Source organism: Caretta caretta, chromosome 16 (genome assembly GCF_965140235.1).
Source record: "Caretta caretta isolate rCarCar2 chromosome 16, rCarCar1.hap1, whole genome shotgun sequence".
Classification (NCBI taxonomy): domain Eukaryota; kingdom Metazoa; phylum Chordata; order Testudines; family Cheloniidae; genus Caretta; species Caretta caretta.
Window position 1 is genome coordinate 14,568,673 of NC_134221.1, and position 14,958 is coordinate 14,583,630.

General features: G+C 45.6%; 1 protein-coding gene across 6 annotated transcripts in view; it reads left to right on the top strand.

The window, feature by feature from the left end:
• NCS1 (neuronal calcium sensor 1) overlaps nucleotides 1-14,958 on the top strand; it is a 162,161-nt gene that overhangs the window by 45,616 nt on the left and 101,587 nt on the right. For 3 of the 6 annotated variants that reach the window (XM_075120399.1, XM_075120401.1, XM_075120402.1), the window contains 2 exons: nucleotides 5,979-6,069; nucleotides 9,741-9,811. The gene's annotated coding sequence lies outside the window, so the exon portion shown is untranslated. Of the gene's footprint in view, nucleotides 1-5,978; nucleotides 6,070-8,259; nucleotides 8,338-9,740; nucleotides 9,812-14,958 lie in introns of those variants that run through there. The other 3 variants (XM_048823433.2, XM_075120400.1, XM_048823434.2) reach the window with 3 other exon arrangements.

The window sequence follows — 14,958 nt, forward strand, 5'->3', positions numbered from 1 at the left end:
AGAAATAGCTGCTGGGACTTAATGATTCTAGAATGCCTGCCTATTGTCATGAACACAGCAGCCTTATGGGAGGATACAGCCGAGCTTGGCATGGTCCTACAGCAATCTGGAAAATAGGTGCAGATTTTTTTATTCCGTCTTTTGCATGAGGATGGAAAGTTCTAAGATGGGCAGAGACCTCTGGGGAAAATGGATTTGTTCATAAAGCTTAGGTGTGTTTTCAATATGAGGCTTGGGAAAGAGTCCTTTATGTCTATGCTGTCCTTTTAAAATCACACTGGATCAGTGGTGACTAAAACTTATTACGACTTGCCAATGGTTAGCCTGTTTTATTTGCAGTGCTGACAGCATGTGGAGTGTGTGAAGTAGACAAGCTCCGGGGAGCTGAAATGTGAATGTGACTCATAAGTAATCCATTGAAATCGACTGGTTTCAATCTAGTTCACAGCATGAAAACTGCCAGCACAACTGTGCTTGAGGGCCAGACCCTTTTTTAGGAGCACCCTTGACTAAGGACTGAACGGGACGCAGGGACTGAGCTATCATTCTCATATCTTAGTTATTGGACCTGAGATATTTTGGTTGGAAAGCTTAGATGCTGCATAAGCTGAGATAAGCTGAGGGTATATCCACTCAGGGCTGGCAACCTGGTACCTTTCACTTGCCCTAGAGTCTCACATTAAAAAACATGATGTTTCTCTGCTGTTAACCTACATGCCACTGCCGTTGCGTCATACCAAGGGTTACTTTCTTGCTCAAACCACCTTTCTTTCATTGAAAGATTTTCCTTCCAACCTGCCATTAGTGGCCCTGTGGCCCTTGGAGGGTTCTTCATGGTAATGACTTCAACACATCATCTTACCGCTGCACTGAGACTTTTAGAAGAAAAAAGAAATCAATTTCTCCAACTCTTCCATCAATCCTGAATGGCCCAGTGACCTGAGCGTAATGGCTGTGCTATAACAAACGACTGCTTGTTGCACAGCTAACAGCCCTAACCCAGTTAGTGCAGACACAACTCTGCACAATTCAATCTTTGGGGCCGCTGTTGTAACTAATGCGCTGTCCAGTTAGAAATGACGTCTAGCTTGAAACCCACTTGGGAGGCTCAATGCAGCTGGAATAAGCTGAGGATCCTCTGCTTGAAGAAGAACCCACGAAGGGCACAGAGGAGAGCAGTTTCTCAGTTGTGATCCCAGAAGATTTAAAATCCTATGAAGGGCATTACCTCCCCTTTGCTTTGCTGTGCCTTAGCTACAGTGTTTAATACACAAACAAGTAAACAGGAGAGGGGCTGATTAATTCACAACAGCCAGCCTTCTCAAGGTTTACATATTAGCATAATAATTAGTGCCCCAGAGGCCCTGGAGAGGATACGGTCTTTAAAAAATATACTGGAATTTAACAAGAGAAATTAATAGTGTATTGAATAGAAGCGCTTACCACACCATCTGCACATCTGCTTTTAGACTACCACTGTGTTCAGCCTTATAAAGTCATGTTCACTTCCACCGCTTCTCTTGCCCACGGTTTAATGCTTGTGGTCCCACAGCCTGGGGAAAGAAAGTCAGGACCCTCGGCCTCGCTGCTGGTCTGTGGTATGCCATCACTCCTAACCTGAAGCCACACTGCACATATAGGTGGAAACTCCATGTTACGTAGTATTCATTTATTAGAGTAACACCCAGCAGGCCTGATGGAGTTCAGAGTGTCTCTGGGTTTTAAGTTCTAAATCCTGATTTCCGAGGGCTTTGTGACTCGGTTGGTTATAGCTCGGCCATCAAAACAATTACAAGGCCAATCTTCTGCCAGGGCCAACCTTGCATCAATGTGACCTGTTCTGACATTGAAGGAAAGGAACGGCAGTTCCGTTCACATCTCGTCCAGTCTGAAATGGCTTCAAGTGTTCGCCTTATGATAGCCAAAAAAGCAGTGGCATCAGAGTTACGGCTGCCGGTGCTACCCTTAACCAACCCTGGTCTGCCTCTGAATCGCAGCTCCCCTCTGAGATCCCAGAATGCTTAGAGATCCCTGAATGGCAAGCTAGAGGAGAACAGGTGGTCACACACATGGGATTGACCAAATTCACCCCTGGGATAACTCCACTGATGCCTGTTACATCAGGGATTAATTTGGCTCACAGCAGTAGAATTTTCCTGGCCTCCTAAATGTTATGATTTCTGTGAAGGTGGCAGGATTTTCACAACTTCTGTAAGAGGATTTGAACTTACAACGTGCACACAAGCACGATTCATTCACTGCTCCAGCAAGTTCCTTCTGGGTAGGTGCTAGAGCAGTGGTTCTCAACCTATTTACCATTGTGGGCCGCATTTGCAGCCCGCAATGTGTTATGTGGGCCACATACAATGCTACCTGTATGGCCCTGAGGATATCACATGGGCCACAGTGATTGTACTGTACTGATTGGGCCGCAAGTGGCCCGTGGGCTGCAGCTTGAGAACTCATTTGCTAGAGCGACAGCCATGCAGACTGGAGGCCTTTATTCATCCGCCGAACTGATGTCACAGGAGCAGTGCATTTACGATGTTCCTCATGGTGCCCTGACCTGGAAGTGCCACAGCAGGGGCATTTGCTCTGCCTGGCACTGCCAAGCTTAGCTTCTCCTCTAAGGGTGCCAAGAATTTCCTCGGCTTTTGTCAGCTTGAGTCAGATCATTACTATCTTAAAATAGCCACATTTTTTTTTTTTTTTAGTCAGTGAATTAATTTGGCTGTGACAGGGAGGCCCATTTGTGCCAGCTGGCAAAAGGTTCACTGTTCTTTGCAAGCAAGTCCTGTCTCAGAGCTGACACACTCACAACGCTTGATATGCCACTTTCATGGCGTTTATCCGTAAAGGGTGAGGTCTGTACTGAAAGCTTGTAACTTATCAGTACTCCTCATCATTGCAAGATGTGTGTATGGGTAATATTTAAGGAATAATGTAACTATTGAAAATTATGTCCTTATGGTCTCGGAGTGAAAGTGAGTCATCGGAGAATAATTGTCTCGGTGATGCCCCATTTACGAAGAAGGAGATGTCACCCCTCTCAGGCTAGCCAATTACATAACGTCCACAATTGTCCACCTTTGCATCCACCCAGAACAGTCAATGGAAAACCATCAAAGACAAACTATAAGCACTGAAACTACCTGGAAGTGAAAGATGATATGGCAGTGGGGGGATCACTTGGTCTGTGAATAAAGACAAAAGACTGATTCAGTAGTGGAGAAAGACACCCTGGATCCATTCACTAAGAAGGTGGTGAGCAGGGCTGCTTCATGAAAGATTGATCCTAGCTCCTTAGGGCTAGCAAATGCTGCGAACGACTGAACTTTGGGGTAAGAATCTACTCTCTTAGACAGGAAAGGTGCCTATTAAGTAGGTCCTAGTTCATGTTTTTGTTTGGTATTTAGCCATTTGTTTTCACCACTCACACTTGTTTCTATTTAAATCTCTGTTTCGTCAGTAAATTTTTCCTTTTGTTTTATTGTAATCAAACTCAAGTGCTGTGTGTGATACAGGAGTGGTGGGCTACTGTAAAACTGGGAACTTGGTGGGGGTCAGCTGTTACTTTGGGAATGGTGGATCTGGGATTTCTATGGGTATTCAGTGATCAGGGCTTGACGTCCCAGGGGGACACTTTGAAGGGACTTAGGGCCTAAGGCAGGGCTGATGTAGTCAAGAGGAGAGTGCTTGAGCAACTGACAGGCTGGTTGTATTAGGGAGGTAACACCCAGCTGGCACAGGCAAGACCCCCCTTGCACTGGAGGCAGGTGCCAACAAGCTAACGCACAGCCCTGGGTGCCCTGAGGAGCATCACATTCCCACACATGGTTCCCCTGGCCAGACACCTACCCTAGTGGCAGCTGCCTGTATGCTGTTGGGAAGCAAGAAAACTCTTGCAAAGATGATTTTCTCCAGAACAGGCAAATGGCAGAAATGCTGTATGTGCCCCACTGTGTGGATTCCCTACAAGGAAAGAGGAGATGTTCAGTTTTCTAGCTAGGGAAGTCTCCAAGACCCAGATTCTGACACTCATTACTCCTTGAGCAGGTGCACTGGAGGTGAAAGGAGTCTATGGCTGAAGTATGATGCTCTTCATGGGCAGTAGGGGTATTTAATGAGTGGAGGTTGCAGAATCTGTCTCTGCAAAAGCTATACAACACACAAGCACCCCTGCTACATACACAAGGGCACAAAAATTTATTAGGGCTGTCAATTAATCACGGTTAATTCACGCAATTAACTACAAAAAAAATAATCGCAATAAAAAAATTAATTGTGATTAATCACAGTTTTAATTGCACTGTTAAACAATAGAATACCAATTGACATTTATTAAATATTTTGGATGTTTTTCAACGTTTTCATATTTATTGTATTGTGTTGTAAATGAAATCTAAGTGTATATTATTTTTGATTACAAATATTTGTACTATACAAATGACAAACAAAAGAAATAGTATTTTTCAATTCACCTCATACAAGTCCTGTAGAGCAATCTCTTTATTGTGAAAGTGCAACCTACAAAGGCAGATTTTTTTTTTTTTTTTTGTTACATAGCTGCACTCCACAACAAAACAATGTACAACTTCAGAGCCTACAAGTCCACCCAGTCCTATTTTTTGTTCAGCCAATCCCTAAGGCAAACAAGTTTGTTTACATTTGCAGGAGATACTGCTGCCCTCTACTTATTTACAATGTCACCTGAAAGTGAAAACAGGCATTTACATGACACTTTTGTAGCCTTCATTGCAAGGTATTTGTGTGCCAGACATGCTAACATTCATATGCCCCTTCATGTTTCAGCCACCATTCCAGAAGACATGCTTCCATGCTGATGATGCTCATTACAAAAATAATGTGTTTAATTAAATTTGTGACTGAAATTTCTCTCCTTGGGGGAGAATTGTATGGCCCCTGCTCTGTTTTACCCACGTTCTGCCATATATTTCATGTTATAGCAGTCTCTGGTGATGACCCAGCACATGTTCATTTTAAGAACACTTTCACTGCAGATTTGACAAACGCAAAGAAGATACCAATGTGAGATTTCTAAAGATAGCTACAGCACTCGACCCAAGGTTTAAGAATCTCAAGTGCCTTCCAAAATCTGATAGGGATGAAGTGTGGAGCATGCTTTCAGAAGTCTTAAAAGAGCAACACTCCGATGTGGAAACTACAGAACCTGAACCACCAAGAAAAACAAAAACAAAAAAAACCCTTCTGCTGCGTGGCACCTGATTCAAATAATGAAAATGAACATGCGTCAAGTCCGCTCTGCTTTGGATTGTTATCAAGCAGAACCCATCGTCAGCATGGATGCATATCCCCTGGAATGGTGGTTGAAGCACAAAGGACATGTGAATCTTTAATGCATCTGGCACGTAAATATCTTGTGAAGCCGGCTACAACAGTGCCATGAGAATGCCTGTTCTCACTTTCAGGTGACATTGTAAACAAGAAGCAGGCAGCATTATCTCCCGCAAATGTAAAGAAGTTTGTTTGTCTGAGTGATTGGCTGAACAAGAAGTAGGACTGAGAGGACTTGTAGGCTCTGAAGTTTTACATTGTTTTGTTTTTGAGTGCAGTTATGTAACAACAACAAAAATCTACATTTTTAAGTTGCACTTTCATGATAAAGAGATTGCACTACCATACTTGTATGAGGTGAACTGAAAAATACTATATCTTTTGTTTTTTTACAGTGCAAATAATTATCAAGCATAAATATAAAGTGAGCACTGTGCACTTTGTATTCAATGTTGTAATTGAAATCAAAATGGTATTCTATTGTTTAACAGTGCAATTAATCATTTTTAATCACTTGACACCCCTAATAAATAGTATTCTATTATTGTTTAACAGCACGATTAATTGTGCATTGAATTTTTTTAATCGCGCGATTAATCACAATTAATTTTTTTAATCTCTTGACAGCCCTAAAACTTATATATTTTTGTCTCCACTTACAGCTAGGAGAAACTAATTCATGCTTCCCTGGGCTGCTACAGGAGATGGTGGAAACTGGAAAAATCAGCTGTGCAGTGCCACAGAATAATGATGGTAAGAAGATGGGCAGGCAGATCTGGCAACATATACTGAGCCTGATGCCTTTTGGCCTCTGTTATCTCTGCCACAAGGAACACGCTCTCTACGTATGTATGCAGAGTGATCATTGAGTGATGTCCATGTGCTTGGTACCACACTGAGAGAGAAGGAGGCAAGACCTCTGCTCCTGCTTGCCAGGAGAATTTTCTTACTCACGTGCCTTTTCGGTGCTGTGCAAACCAGGAAGACACAGGACACAGTCTCTGTCCTAGTGTGTCTACAATCTGAATTAGGTGAGTGAGGATCATACCCCCTCTAACCATCCATGCCTGAACCAGGGCAGGCCACTACACTGCAAGTGAGGAAGTCGCTGTACGGGAAGGGCCAACAGTCTATCGTGTTCAATGTCCCGCCTTCTGGAGCAGCCTCAAGACCTAGATCACTTGCTTCAGCATAAGATATCTGCATACCCTGCCCAATGCTCAGTCTGCTGAAGTGGAATATTATGGGAGAATGTACTCCCTGAACTCAGATGGGCAATAGCATCTGTCCTACAGCCTGAAGTGGAAAGATGGTGCAGGGGTTAGAACAGTAATCGGGGAACCTACATTCAGTGCTGTGCACTACCCTAGCCTCCCTGTGTATTAGGCTCTCTGTGCCTTAACTCCCCTTTGGTCAATGGGGATAATAGTAATGCCAAGGCAACTCCAGCAGCTCTGCTGACTATGGCTATAGGGCATGGAAAAAGGTGGTCTCTGAAACAGTCAGTCCGCAAGCCGTGTATGGCATTACAGGTAAAAACCAACCCCTTGAACTCCACCCAGAAACCAACAGGGAATGAATAGAGATTACAGTGCTGGAGAGATGCCCTAGGTGTCAAACTGGCTGCTGCATAAGATATTTCTCTCACCTAGGGGTCAATCTTTACAGCACTACATTAGTCCAGTTCAGAGAGCTGGACTCTATCTTTGAAGAGACATCCCTGCTGGCAGTTTCTCCTCAGTCATGGGTAACAACCTGTGTCACTTCTTCTGCTGTCACACTGTTACAGACTATTGTCTCTCAGTTCAAGGGGTCCCCTCTTCAGAAAGCAATTCTGGGGTTCATTTGTCTTTGTAAGTGGCTGGTCCAGCCACTGAACTAAGTGCTGTGGATTGTTCTCAAGGCTGATTGAGTTAGCCCTGAAGTCCCGTCTCACCTCAGGTGACCAGGCTGCTTCAACTGGTTCGCACCCTAATATTCTACAGTTTGCAGATCTTACACTAGTTCCCATACAAACCTCTCGCAATAACCATGGCAATCAGCCAGTGCTTAGCTTTCAGCAGAAGCCACACACAACCCCCTCTGGTGAAACACTGAGAGGAGGGCTGGACACAGGTAACATACCTGCCTGGGTATGTCTGGGTCAGGGGTTCTCCTTTTCTTTCTGACACCCACGTGCCCCCAACATGCTATAAAAACTCCATGGCCCACCTGTGCCCCAACAACTGTTTTTCTGCATTTAAAAGTCAGGGCTGGCATTAAGGGGGAGCAAGCAGGCCAGCTGCCTAGGGCCCCTTGCCACAGGGGGCACCGTGAAGCAAAGTTGCTCAGGCTTTGGCTTCATCCGGGTGGTGGGGCTCGGGGCTCCGGGCTGCAGTCCTGTGCAGTGGGGCTTTGGCTTTATGGCCTGGCCCCTACCGAGTCTAACACCGGCCATGCTTGGCGCCCCCCCCCCCCCTCCGAAACCTGCCTGTGGCCACCCCCCAGGCCCCTGGTTGGGAAGCACTGATCTGGGTCACGGTCACCACATTCAGCCCCTGGGTGATAGGGACTTGACGGTCAGTGTAGGTGGCCCCCCTCTTCCCAACCGGGCCTTGACAATCACCACATGCGCCCCCAACGGGGACTTGACAGCCATCGCATAGGGTGACCTGATGTCCCGATTTTATCCAGACAGTCCTGATTTTTGGAGCTTTTTCTTACGTAGGCACCTATCCCCCCCCGCCCCGCCCCGCTTTTTCACACTTGCTGTCTGGTCACCCTGTGGCAGGCACCCTCCCGCCGCCCCCAGCCTGATGCTCCCCACCTGCGACGCCCTGAGGGTCACGCGTGTGCCGGGAGCGACAGGCGCCGGCCGGCCCCCGGCCCCACGCCTGTCCCTGACCCTGACCCCGCCGCCCGCTGAGCGGCCCCTGGGCGCCGCATCCCTGCGCAGGAGGCGGAGAGACGCGCCGTCCGCAGCGGGGCTGGGCCGAGGCGCGGGCGGGGAGCGCGGCGAGCCCGTCGGAGCGGAGCCGGCCCGTGAGTAGGGGAGCTGGGGAGCGGCCGGGCCGGGGGCGGCTCAGCGCGGCGCCGCGTGGCACCGTCCCCTCCCCGGCGTGGCCTGCGGGGCTGGAGCCGGGCCCCGGCCCCAGCGCGGGGGGCTTTGCCCGGCACATCCCGCCCGGGGCCCCCAGCGGGTGCAATCCCCCCCCCCTCCCCCCCCGCTGCCCCCTCGCCCCTGCGCCGCGGGACCAGCCTCCCGGGAGCGGCCCGGGGGCCGCGATCCGCTCTGACGGGGCTGGGGCAGGCTGGGGGGCAGGCAGGCGCCCTCCCCTGGGGCGCAGTGAGGTGCCCAGATAAGTCGCCGCGCGTCGCCCCAGTCTCTGCAGATGCCTGGGGAAGAGGGAGACTTGAGGTTGCCGGGGGGGGGGGGGGGGGGAGTTGCCTTTAAATGGGAGGTTTCAGAGGAGCAGCCCTGTTAGTCTGTACCCGCAAGAAGAACAGGAGGACTCGTGGCACCTTGGAGACGAGCACATTTATTTGAGCATAAGCTTTCGTGAGCTACAGCTCACTTCATCGGATGCATAAAGTGGAAAGTACAGTGAAGAGATTTATATACACTCAGACCATGAAAAAATACACATTGTAAGGAGAGTGATCGGTCTGTGTGTATATAAATCTCCTCACTGTATTTTCCACTGAATGCATCCGATGAAGTGAGCTGTAGCTCACGAAAGCTTATGCTCAAATAAATTTGTTCTTCTCTGAGGTGCCACAAGTACTCCTTTTCTTTTTTCTTTAAATGGGAGAAACTCCTGCAGCGGGATGCTTCGAAGGCTGCGGCTGTCACCCAGGAGAAGACAGGAGCCAGGCTCTCCCGGGTTTGCCACCTCTGCTTCCTTAATAGGGACAGCCCCAATTCCTGTGTGGAAATTCCTACCATGTTGTACCCTCTGGCCGTCTAAAAAGCTCCTCCAGTGCCAAGGGTTTCCGTGGCGTTAAAAACAAAAAACCGGGTGTGCATCTGTGGCCCTTTCCTCCTGCTGTTTGTGCCTTGCAAATATTGGTAGCTTTTTGGCAATGTCTGTTTGAGAGGAAGGATGGTTTTGTGCTTAAGAAACCGGATCGGGACAAAGGGGGACCTGGGATTTATTCCAAGCAGGGATTGTCTCATATTCTATGTATGTACAGATCCTAGCACAAAGCGGCCCTGATCTCAGCTGCGCCCTTTAGGCTCTGCTGCAAACAACAATATTAAAAACAACTTGGGACATATGGGATATTTACATGTTACAAAGCATCACATTATTGTGGATGCTGGCCATGCACAGAACGTATCCCGTTGTCATTTGATTAGGAGAACACTGCTGCTAGCCGAGGCTGGAACAGTGTCAGGCTTCTTTGGGTTTATATTTTCCACTCTCTTTTGTTTAAATATATAGGTACATACACAAAGAAAGGGGAAGAGGAGAACATTGGCCTTGCCAAGCACAGTGACCGGAATGTACAAAGGGTGGGTAATCAAATGTTGCCACATAGATCCAACAATATTTTGATGAAGTGACTATAATCATAATAATAAAATGACAATGAAGTCTTAAATTAAAAAAAAAAATCTCATGAAGGCAAATAAAGGTGTTTATTAAATCATCTTTGACTGCAGAGTGGTTATCCCACCTGTAACAAAGAATGCGTTTCTGAAGTTAATAGACTTGCTGGGTACCCATTAAAGAGAATTCAGTAATTCTGTTAAACCCATTAAAATAAATACCCATGGGGAGGGGGGGAGAGCTTGTTATGGAAACAGATTTTACTGCCCACCAGATCTACACAGTTCTTCCAGTAATAAAGTAGAGCATACTCTAAACCCCTTCAGTGCTTTTTATTTATGCATGAACTTTCTCCCTGCCAGCCTTGTTTGATCACGAGGATGATAGAATAATGAATGTAGTTGAATGAATAGTCATTTCCATGGCAGCAGATTGCAGTATGGTGAACAGAAGGTATATAAACTCCGGACACAAACAGTTGGTTAATGGAAAAGCGAGTTCTGAGTCTTGAGACTTAATATCCTTTGTGGCATGCTGTGTCTGTTGTTACCCTGCTGCAAGAGTACCCAAGGTTGTTGCTGATTACACTGCAGTATTGTACTGGAGTAGCTAGTGATGTGACAAAGAGAGCTGCCCAGAAAGGTAATGTATATCTCAGAAGGGAAACATAGGGGAGTTCATGAAGCTGGCCCAGCATTCAGTTTCCTCTGTAAGGAAATTACCTCAATATTTCATGTACAGATACTCTCCACGTGCCTCATGTTTAGTTAGAATTCTTTTGCCCCCTTCTGATTTTAAGCCAGCTTGCCCAAAGCAACTTGTGTCTCTGTATCTTTGGAAATAACATTCCATCCTTGCCAACACCCAACACCTTCTTACTTACCAAGGAAGGAATAAAGCCAATGTCAGTAATTAGGGCGAGAAATTGACTAGCTTGCACAGTTTCTGATTGCTTTTAGCCTTTCACCAAGTGATCTGAACTTCTTTATAGTGTTTTCTGTGGCATAGGCAGGGTAGGGTTTTAAATTTAATTGAATCCTATTAACAGTGTCTCAGCAGCAGACCTTTGTGCTAAAATGATTAGGCTAGGATGCTATTGCTTATTACAGTAGCTGCTTGAGGCCTCACCTGAGAGGGGGGACACTTGTGCTAGGTCAGGGGTTCTCAAACGTTTGTACTGGTGACCCCTTTCACACAGCAAGCCTCTGAGTGCGACCCCCCCAATATAAATTAAAAATACTTCTTTATATATTTAACACTATTATAAATGCTGGAGGCAAAGGGGGATTTGGGGTGGAGGCTGACAGCTCGCAACCTCCCCATGTAATAAACTCGTGACCCCCTGAGGGGTCCTGACCACCAGTTTGAGAACCCCTGTGCTAGGTGGTGCTGTACATAAACAGCAAGAGACAGTCTCTGCTCCAAAGAGCTTACAATGTAAATAGGCAAAGTGGAAGTATTGCTATTTGCATCTTGCAGGTGGGAAACTGAGGCACGAAGAAATTGCCTTGGCCAAGGTCCCACAGGGGATTGTGGAAGAGCTAGGAATTGAACCCAGGTCTCCAGAGTCCCATGCAGTGCCTTCCCCCCAGGCTTCCTCTCACTATTGTAGGGGCCTATGAGGCTAGCGTGCCTCACTACCACCCTATTATTATTTTATTATTACTTGTCCTACCATAGTGCCGAGGTGCCCTAAGCATAGCCAGGGACCCATTGTGGTAGGTGCTGTACAAACTCAGAACAAAAAGATGGCCCCAGCCCCAAGGGGATTACAATCCAAGTAGCATCTAGAAGAGAACAGACTCTTGCCACGTTCTGCTCTCGGATATGCTGGATTCTCTGTACCATGAAGTCTTTAAATCAAGATTTGAGGAATTCAGTCCCCCTTTCATACTTACACCAGTAACTCAGCCAGAGGTTATGGGCCAGTTACCGGAGTGGGTGGGTGAGGTTTTGTGGCTTATGATGTGCAGGAGGTCAAACTAGATGAGCATGATGGTCCCTTCTGGCCTTAAAGTCTATGAGTCTCTGAGTAAATCCCTAGTAACTCACTGGAAGTCAGTGGGCTTATTCCTGTTGACACTAGTGCATAAGAGAGGAGAATTTGTGCCTCCTTTCTTTTGTCTCATACCGGTATATTACCGTCAGCCTGTTGTTGCCCAGGCTGGGTTGCTGCTGTGTTTATAAAGGTTGCTGCTGTGTTTTTAAACTTTGCTGCCTTAATGAGCTTGTTTGTGGAAAGTTTGCTAATAGAAGATTATGTATTTTAGAAATGTCTACTGTAGGGAATATGTCCCTGGACAATTGACTACGGCAGTCTTCACCAGTAAAGAAACATACCATGTGTGTACTGTAATCCACGCCTGCCCACCTCTACCCACCCTATTCCTTATAAACACACACACAATTTGCATTATACTCTTTGCAGGGTTACAGAACAGCCTTTCCATTATTATTTACAGTGTCTATTATTTCCCTCAGCAGTTGCTGATATTTGAGGAGTAAAGGCAGGTCCGGACAGCTCAGACAGGATTTAAAATACAAGGTAGGAGAGAAGATAAGAAGTGGTGCAGCAATACAGATAATTAGCACATACACAGAGCTTTCATATACTGTGAGACCGTATGACCAATTCTCCTTTGGCCCTCACCAAGCCTGGGTAACCTCCTCACACCCAGTGCTAGCTCCACAAATCCTAGCACCCAGGATCAGCCATGTGTTTTGGTTTGTTTTTTTCCCTGGCTACAGTCTCATAGAATCACAGAAGTGTAAGAACAGAAGGGACCTCAAGAGGTCATCTAGTCCTGTCCCCTGCACTCAAGGCAGGACTACGCAATAACGAGACCATTCCTGACAGGTATTTGTCTAACTTGCTCTTAAAAACTGCCAATGATGGAGATTCCACAACCTCCCTAGGCAGTTTGTTCCAGTGTTTAACTACCCTGACAGGAAACTTTTCCTAATATCCAACCTAAACCTCCCTTGCTGCAATTTAAGACCATTGGTTCTTGTCCTATCCTCAGAAATTAACAAGAATAATTTTTCTCCCTTCTCCTTTTATGTACTTGAGAACTGTTATCATGTCCCCTCTCAGTCTTCTCTTCTCCAGACTAAACAAACCCAGTTCTTTCAGTCTTTCCTCATAGATCATGTTTTCTAGAACTTCAATAATTTTTGTTAGGTTTCAGAGTAGCAGCCGTGTTAGTCTGTATCCGCAAAAAGAAAAGGAGTACTTGTGGCACCTTAGAGACTAACAAATTCTGGACTTTCTCCAGTTTGTCCACATCTTTCCTGAAACGTGGCACCCAGAACAGGACACGATACTCCAGTTCAGGCCTTATCAGCGCAGACTAGAGAGGAAGAATTACTTTTTGGTCTTGCTTACAACTCTCCTGCTAATACATCCCAGAATGATGTTTGCTTTTTTTGCAACAGTGTTACACTGTTGACTCATATGTAGCTTGTGAGCCACTATGACCCCCTGATCCTTTTCCACAGTACTCATTCCTAGGCAGTCATTTCCCATTTTGTATGTGTGCAATTGATTGTTCCTTCTTAAGTGGAGTACTTTGCATTTGTTCTGATTGAATTTCATCCTGTTTACTTCAGGCCATTTCTCCAGTCTGTCCAGATCATTTTTAATTTTAATCCTATCCTCCACTTACAACCCTTCCTAGATTGGTATCATCTGCAAATTTTATAAGTATACTCTCTATGCCATTATCTAAATCATTGATGAAGTTATTGAACAGAACTGGATCCAGGACTGACCCCTTCAGGACCCTACTGGATATGTCCTTCCAGCTTGACTGTGAACCACTGATAACTACTCTTTGGGAATGATTTTGCAACCAGTTATGTACCCACCTTATAGTAGCTCCATCTACGCTGTATTTATCTAGTTTTTTTATGAGAAGGTCATGCAAGACGGTATCAAAAGCCTTACTGAAGTCAAGATATACCACATCTACCTCTTCCCCCCTATCCACAAGGCTTGTTACCCTGTCAAAGAAAGCCATTAGGTTGACTTGACACAATTGGCTCTTGACAAATCCATGCTGACTGCTATCACCTTATTATCTTCTAGATATTTGCAAATTGATTGCTTGGTTCTTTGCTCCTTTATCTTTCCGGGTACTGAAATTAAGTTGACTGGTCTGTAATTCCCCTTTTTATAGATGGGCACTATATTTGTCATCTTCCAGTCCTCTATAATCTCTCCTGTCTTCCATGAGTTTTCAAAGATAATGGCTAATGGCTCAGTGGTCTCCTCAGTCTGCATCTTGAGTATTCTAGGAGGTATTTCATCAGGCCTTTGCCACTTGAAGACATCTAACTTGCCTAAGTAATTTTTAACTTGTTCTTTCCCTGTTTTAGCCTCTGAACCTACCTCATTTTCACTGGTATTCCCTATGTTAGACGTCTAATCGTTACTAAACTTTTTGGTGAAAAATGAAACAAAAACGTCATTTAGCTCTTCTGCCATTTTCTGTTATTGTCTTTCCCGCCTCATTGAATAAAGGGCCTTGGTCTTCCTCTTGGTTCTAATGTATGTGTGGAAAGTTTTGTTGTTACCTTTTATGTCACTAGCTAGTTTAATCTCATTTTGTGCCTTGGCCTTTCTAATTTTGTCCCTACATACTTGTGTTATTTGTTTATATTCATCCTTTTGTAATTTGTCCTAGTTTTCACTTTATGTAACACTCTTTTTTTGAGTTTCAGGTCACTGAAGATTTCCTAGGTAAGCCAGGGTGGTCTCTTGGCATACTTCCTATCTTTCCTACACAGTGGGATAGTTTGCCCTTGTGCCCTTAATAGGGTCTTTGAAAAGCTCCAAATTCACTTGAACTGTTTTTCCCCTTAGACTTGCTTTCCATTGGGATCTTACCAACCAACTTCCTGAGTTTGCTAAGTCTTCCTTCTTGAAATCCATTGTCTTTATTGTGCTGTTTTCCTTCCTACCATTCCTTAGAATCATGAACTCTGCCATTTCATGATCACGTTCACCCAAACTGCCTTCAGCTTTCAAATTCTCCACAAGTTCCTCCCTGTTTGTCAAAATCAAATCTAGAACAGCATCTCCCCTCATCGCTTTTTCCACTTTCTGAAA